Consider the following 7659-nt stretch of genomic DNA (forward strand, 5'->3'; position numbering starts at 1 on the left):
CCGAGTCTCCAAGTTGTCCCATAAGCTGTCTTTTCCAGATGGCAGGACCCAAAGTATTGGATTCTAATCACAACACCCGCAGCCCACTCTGCTGCCCCCTCTCTGTGCCAACCCAGGGTGGAATGTGGTTGTGACCGAGAAGCCAGATCTGTCACCATGGCACCACCATCTCTAGCATGTCCAGGCAGGCCTGGGCATGTCGCCCGGGGTTTTGTTGACATGAAAGGTGGCCCATAGGTTTCCATGAAAGGTGATGAAGCCTTGGGAATGAAACTGGCCCAGATGGGGACCTGAGCAGGTTGGAAGGCTTTACATGCTCAGTCATTTGGAGTTCGGGAAGATGGTTGGCCACGGACTGAATTTATCCTGTGGGAGGATACCAAGGCCTACTTGTTCAGTTTATTGGGGGTCAGGGTGAGGCATAGAAAGAATAAGTCATATAAAAGAATCAAAGAACCTGAGAGAAAAAGGGCCTTGCTGGAAGTGACGCCCACCACCTCAAGGAGGGGGCCCTCCAAGCAGGTATAGGAGGGGAGAAGGCCATTGGAAAAGGCTGTTTGGTTGTAGAGAAAAGATGCCTAAATCTCGTGGACTGAAAAAAAGAAAGTACTTGAAAATGAACTTTGTGAACTTCTGTTCCTTTCCCTATGCTAATGTGGCAGGAGCCATCGTTTCGTCAAACATTCACAGGCAAGCTATGAGCACTTGGGAGTCAGGTCGTGCAGGAAATGATGGTAACCTTGGCTGAGCAATCAAACAGAGGGCAGAGGAGATGTTAATGATTTACAGCCAGGAGGCCTGGGGATTCCTTCCACTGACTCACTGGGATCACAGAACAGGGAGCTACAGAAGGAACTGCAAAGATAAAAAGGCTCCATGCAAGATGATCCCAGGAGGAAGGTCTGGGCAAACAAGTCTGGTTTCAAGTTTTCTCTCTCTTTATCTCTACCATCCTGCCCATTCCAAGTCCTCATCTCTCACACCCGCACAGTTGTTAGAGACGCCAAACAAATAAATCTCCTTGCTTTTCTCCTTCCTCCTTTTCTTCAGCAAGGATTGTCTTCCTTGCACCAGGCATTAGGGAAATAGCAGGAAGCAATACAGAGCAGAATCTCTGCCCTGTGAAGCTGGTGCTCCAGAAGGAGAACATAGACACACGTATAGCATGTCAGAGAGCTACAAGCCATGGCGAGAAGAGGGAAAGGGAATACTGGTGAAACTAGGTTGGGGAGGGGTAGCATGTTGAAGACAGAGGTCAGGGACGCTTTGCATTTGACGTTTTTCCTGAGCTCCTTCTCCATGCCAGACATCATGCTAGCCACTGTGTGTACACTGGACATACATTTCAAATAAAAGGATGTGATTCCCGCCCTTGTAAAGCTTACAGCCTAGCTCCTTTTCTGCACAGCTTGAGTCTCCCCTCAGTACGGCTACCTGCAATATGGGGACATCACATCACCACCGTGCTTAAGGCCCTTTGATGACACTTCAATGCCTTGAGGATCAAATTCTGGCTCCTAAGTGGGTTGAAGCCCTTTGATGTCTGTCCCACCCACATACCAGCCCAGTGTCCAGTCATGGCCTGCTTTCCCTCCAGCTAGGTAGCCACACGGTCTAATTTCCCTGGAATAGTCCTGCTTCATGCTGTCATCCTGCCATAGTCTGTCGCTTTATTTTCAAAAGTGTCTCAGTTTGGACAACACATCATACAGTCACATTCTTTGTAATATACACTCAATGCTTCAGTTGTACAAACTAGCCACTGTTCTTCACAAACACGTCCTATTCCCAGCTCTGTACTTTGCTCACACTCTCCCCTCAGTCTGGGTTACCCTTTCTTGCCTTACTTATCTGATGAGATTCTCTTTATCTTTAAAAAGCAACTGAAATGTTACCGTCTCTCTGTTTTCTGGCCTCTCGCCACCCTTCCCACTCCAGTCGACAGCATTGTTTGTTCCCTTCTCCTGCTCCTAGAGCAGCCATTCTTTCTCTAGTGCTGTGGACTATCCACCTTCATCTTGGTGTGTCTCCACCTCTGTCCTGGGGTTGGGGCCTGCATCCTGTTCAGCCCTGGGTCTGCAGGGCCTGGCACAGCATCCGATCCCCAGCAGGTTCTGAGTAAGTGTTGATTAGGTTGAATGCACTGAGGGTGTGCTCTAGCTGCAAACAGAATGGCTTAAAGTTTTAAACGCTTTCAAGGAACCTATTAGAACTTGAAGACGAGGTCCACCATGCATTTTCACCCTGATCTGTCACATAATTTCTTCAACGTAGAATGAAGTTGGTGCCCCAACAGTGCCTCTCTTGTTGAGCTGCACCTTAACTTTCCAACTCACAGGTGCTCACTCACCTGTATTCCACAATGGCTCGCTCTTCCAGCTCCCCTGCCTCCTGGGGGAGAGCTGTTGTGACATGCACTCTATGTCACACCAAGTCTTTGGTCAGGGGAGCAAAGAAGGATATTCTCAGTCCAAGGACTAGGATAGAAGGGAAGTGAGACGTGGGGTAAAGAGCGTGAGCAAGAAAAAAAGCATCCCTAATCCAAAGCTGACATGAGAACTTTCTAAAAAGGGCAACATCCAAGGGAAAGTTTTGGTATCAGAAGCAAATTTGCAAGCAGCTGTGTCATGCAGGGTGTCATGTGGGGTCTCAGCTCCCACTCCCCACATAAGAACGCAGGACATGGTGAGGCCAAAAAGTAACACCCACGGAGCCATAGATAGGGGAGTCATACCACTATAGTCTCGTTGGTGGTTGGGTTGGAGACACAGGAAGCAGGAGCCACACGATCTGCAATCTGCTGTCCGTTTCTCTGTCTACCAACCAAGCCCACTTGCTAGCTGCAATCCGCCGTGCTAACTGCAATCCGCGCTTGCTAGCTCAGACACCATCTTCTTGCTAGCCCCCGTTTTCTGCTAGCGTAGCCACAGCAGTTATATTAGTGACCAGTGGCTCAATGGTTACAGCTGATGGCCAACTAGCCACAGCTGATGGCCATCCAATCACAGTTGATGGCCATTTACTACCCGAGTGAGCACCTTTCCACGTGAGGCCGAGAGCCTGGAAACTGCACTCCTGGCTCTGTCCCCACAAGCTGGAAAGACCATGAGCAATTTTATGTTTATCAATCCTGAGAAAGGGAGAACTGTGGAGAAAATTTAACCAATGGCTTTAAAGTCAGGAGACCAATGGTTAGGAGAGGGGATGAGAGGCAATGGAATGAGTACAAAGTATGATGTTTAAATCCTGGCCTACCATCCATTCAGGTGTTGATTTATTCATTTCTATGCAGTCATATTCACACAACAAATACGGAGTGCCTCCTTTGGGCCAGGCACTAAGTAGGCGTTCAAAATACAATGGTAAGAAAAATAAAAGACCCAGTCCATGCCTGTCTAGCGAGGAAGTCAGAAGGTAATCAAATGCTCATAAGATAAAAATGCCTGTTTTAAATAGTGATAAGTGCTCTGAAAGAAGCACACACAGCCCTCTAAGTGCGTATAACAGTGATGGGAGCAAGTCCAGTCTTGTCTGGGAGAAGAGACGGGTGAGTTGTGAACTGAAGAAGGAATAGGAGGCCTGGATGAGGCCAGGAAGAATGGGCCTTTGGTGGTCCCCAGGTGGAGGTAATAGCATGTGGGAAGGTCTTGCGCCAGAGAGAAGCATGGTACACAGAGTTGGTTTAAAGCCCAGAGAGTGAAAGGAAAGGAGGACAAGATGAAGCTGAAGAGAGAAGAGTGGACAGATCAGACAGGGCTGCACTGGTTACCTTAGGACAGGTGGTCTAAGAGCACAGAATGACAAGGGAAGATTTGTAGCAGTGCGGATGGGAGTGGGGTATGTATGAGTCACCTGATCAGATATCTATTTTGAAAATTTCATTTTAGCTGCAGGGGAAAAGATTTCGAAGTGGAAAGATCCCTTAGAAAGCCATTGCAAGAATACAGAGCAGAAATGGGTAGGAGCTTGGACTAAGGAGGGGACCATGCAACTTCCCATACCCTGAGTCCTTAGTGTGTAACCCTATAAAGGAGATAATAAAACGAAGTTTAGGGGGAGTAAATAGGCAAAGTGGTCTCCCTTCCTCCTGACATAAGACAGGCAGCTGACGCTTGGCCAAGGCTTCTGGGCCTGTTCAGCTCTGCTTTCTGAGATGATTTTTGTTTTATTCACAGAAGCAACCCTGTGTTTGTACAGGGAAATGGGGACAGGAAGCAGCCCAAGACACATTGTAGAGAAGTTCCTTTCCAAAATATTTTTGAGGTGTAAAAAAAAGAGGACAAACTATATAGATTCCTAGCTCTCTCGCTCTCTCTCTCTCTCTCTCTCACACACACACACACCCCAGTGTGAGGTTCCTTGGGTAAAAACTGACATTGGCCTCAACTCGTGCTAGGGAGGGCCAGTGCTCTAGCTAGGAAGACTGTTGACTCTGGGGAGTGTTGTTACATCTGAGGCTTCCTTGGAAAAGAAAACCCTTCCTGTCTCTTGCAGCCAACCCAGTAATGAAAGTTGCATAGGGCTGTGATCGGGTAACGCAGATAAAGGCCTCTTGTGTTCATCCCGGTGTGTGCCATATCAGGTAACGTGCCCTTCCAATGAAAATAAAGAGTGGCCATCCTCCAACTCAGCGGAGAAGGAGAAAAAAGCCTCCCCCGTTTCATGCGGACAGCTGGAACAAAGGCTTCAGCGCTGCTGAGTTTACAAAGTGCACAGCTCACGGAGACCCACACCTTTGCATTAATCAGGTGGTGTTACTGTAAGCACAGTCAGAGATGCTTCTGGCTGAAAGGAAAATGGAATTTCATTCTTTCCCCTCTTAGAGAAACCACCAATGAAGGAAAGCTCACGTTGAAGCACTGACAGTGAATCACTCATTCCTGAAGATGAATCTGGGCAGGAACATTTTGCAAAGCTTACTGTAACTAAATTATTCTTGCCTTAAAAGCCTGCAGTCAAGAAGGCCACACTTTCCTTTTGCAAATCATGATGGCATTAACCCCTGCAGCTGGACTGTCAATAAATAGTTTCCCTCAAAGTGTCCCTAGGTTATTTCAGAAAGTCCCCAAAGCAATGCTTCAGTCCAGTGTCTCAGGGCAAACACCTTGGGACAATCCCCTCATCTTCCTCTCTGGGTTGGCTGTGCACTAATCCCACTGTCCCAGCCTGTTGGGAGAGTGCCAGCGACCCTACCAAGGGGACTTCTCTACCCAAAACTATTAGTCAGGAAATATTGGAGGGTTCTGAGCAGAGGAGCGCATGCTCCCCTTACCTTTAACAGGAGCCCATTGTTGCTGTCTTGAAAACAAAATGTAGGGGCTGAGAGTGGCAGCAGGTAGAGCTGTAGAGCTCACTGATATGCAGATGAGAGATTGATGGCATTTGCACCTGGATAGTGGCAGTGGAGGTGGTGACATGTGGTCGGACTCTGGAGATATATATTGATGACTATTTCTTTAATTATTATTGTACGGATAGCTATGTTATTTACCATCCAGGAATATAAGAAACATTATATAACCCTTAAAGATGAGAGAAAAACTAATAAAACATTTTTTTCAATTATAGTTGACCTTCAATATTATTTTATATTAGTTTCAGGTGTACAGCATAGTGGATAGATATTTATATAATTTATGGAGTGATTTCTCCAATTAGTCTAGTACCCACCTGGCACTATACGTAGTTATTACAATATTATTGACTCTATTCCCTAAGCTGTACTTTACATCCCCAAACTGTTTTGTAACTGCCACATTTACTTCTTAATCGCTTCCCCTTTTTCACCCAGCCCTTCAATGCTCCTCCCCTCTGGCAATCAGCAGTTTGTTTTCTGTATCTATGTGTCTGTTTCTGTTTTGTTTTCTGTTTGTTTGTTTTGTTCTCTAGAGTCCACATATAAATGAGATGATATAGAATTTGTCTTTCTCTGTCTGACTTAATTCACTTAGCATAATAACCTCGAGGTCCATCCATATAGTAGTAAATGGTACATTTTCATTTTTTTTTACGGCCAAGTAATATTGCGTTGTATACATGTACCACATCTCTTTATCCAGTCGTCTATTAATGGACATTGGGGTTACTTCCATCTCTTGGCTATTGTAAATAGTGCTGCAGTGAATGTAGAAGTGCATCTATCTTTTTGAATTAGTGTTTTGGATTTCTTTGGGTAATTATAAATACCTAGAAGTGAAATTGCTGGATCATAAGGTAGTTCTGTTTTTAATTTTTTGAGGAACTTCCACAGTTTTTCCATAGTGTCTACACCAATTTGCAATCCCACCAATGGTGCATGAGGGTTCCCTGTTCTCTACACCCTCACCAACACTTGTTTTTTGATTTACTGATGATAGCCATTTTGACAGGTATGTGGTGATATCTCATTGTGGTTTTAATTTGCATTTCTCTGACGATTAGTGATATTGAGTATCTTTTCATGTCTGTTGGCATTCTTGGATGTATTTTAAAGATGTAGTATTGCCTAATTGGAAAATAAAAGAAAAAAAGAAGTTCAGAATAACTCCAAGGTCCTTGGCTGAGACCTAACATGGACAGAGCTGCCATGAAACGACATCACATTCCTTGAGTAGAAAACTAGCTTCATCCATGCTGCTTGCCTAAATAAGCCCTAAAATTGTTACCTACTAGTTATTCAGCTCAATATTGGGGATGATGAAAGCTGTTTTCCACCTTATTTATTGAAGATTATATTTACTTGTAGTAAACACAGTAGAAGTCACTTGTTAAGCCAACAAATAAAATTTTAAACATATCATTTTTAAAGTAGCAATTGGGCAGGCAATTTTTTTTTATTTATTTATTAATTTTATTGGGGTGACAATTGTTAGTAAATTTACATAGATTTCAGGTGTACAATTCTGTATTATATCGTCTATAAATCCCATTGTGTGTTCACCACCCAGAGTCAGTTCTCCTTCCATCACCATATATTTGATCCCCTTTACCCTCATCACCCACCCCCTACCCCCTTACCCTCTGGTAACCACTAAATTATTGTCTGTGTCTATGAGTTTTTGTTTCTCATTTGTTTGTCTTGTTCTTTTTGGTTTATATACCACATATCAGTGAAATCATAGGGTTCTCTGCTTTTTCTGTCTGACTTATTTCACTTAGCATTATTCTCTCGAGATCCATCCATGTTGTCACAAATGCTCCTATATCATCTTTCCTTAACGCCGAATAGTATTCCATTGTGTATATGTACCACAACTTCTTTATCCATTCATCTATCGAAGGACATTTTGGTTGTTTCCATGTCTTGGCCACCGTAAACAAAGCTGCAATGAACATTGGCTTACACGTGTCTCTATAGAGAAATGCTTTTATATTTTTGGGGTAGATACCCAGGAGAGCGATTGCTGGGTCATATGGTAATTCTATTCGTAATTTCTTGAGGAACCTCCACACTGCCTTCCATAGCGGCTGCACCAGTCTGCATTCCCACCAACAGTGTATGAGAGTTCCTTTTTCTCCACAGCCTCTCCAACACTTGTTACTATTTGTTTTGTTGATGAAAGCCATTCTGACTGAGGTGAGGTGATATCTCATTGTGGTTTTCATTTGCATTTCTCTGATGATTAGTGATGTTGAGCATTTTTTCATATGTCTATTTGCCATTTGTATATCCTCTTTGGA

The sequence above is a fragment of the Rhinolophus hipposideros genome (genome assembly GCF_964194185.1).
Source record: "Rhinolophus hipposideros genome assembly, chromosome: 10".
In the NCBI taxonomy this organism is placed as follows: domain Eukaryota; kingdom Metazoa; phylum Chordata; class Mammalia; order Chiroptera; family Rhinolophidae; genus Rhinolophus; species Rhinolophus hipposideros.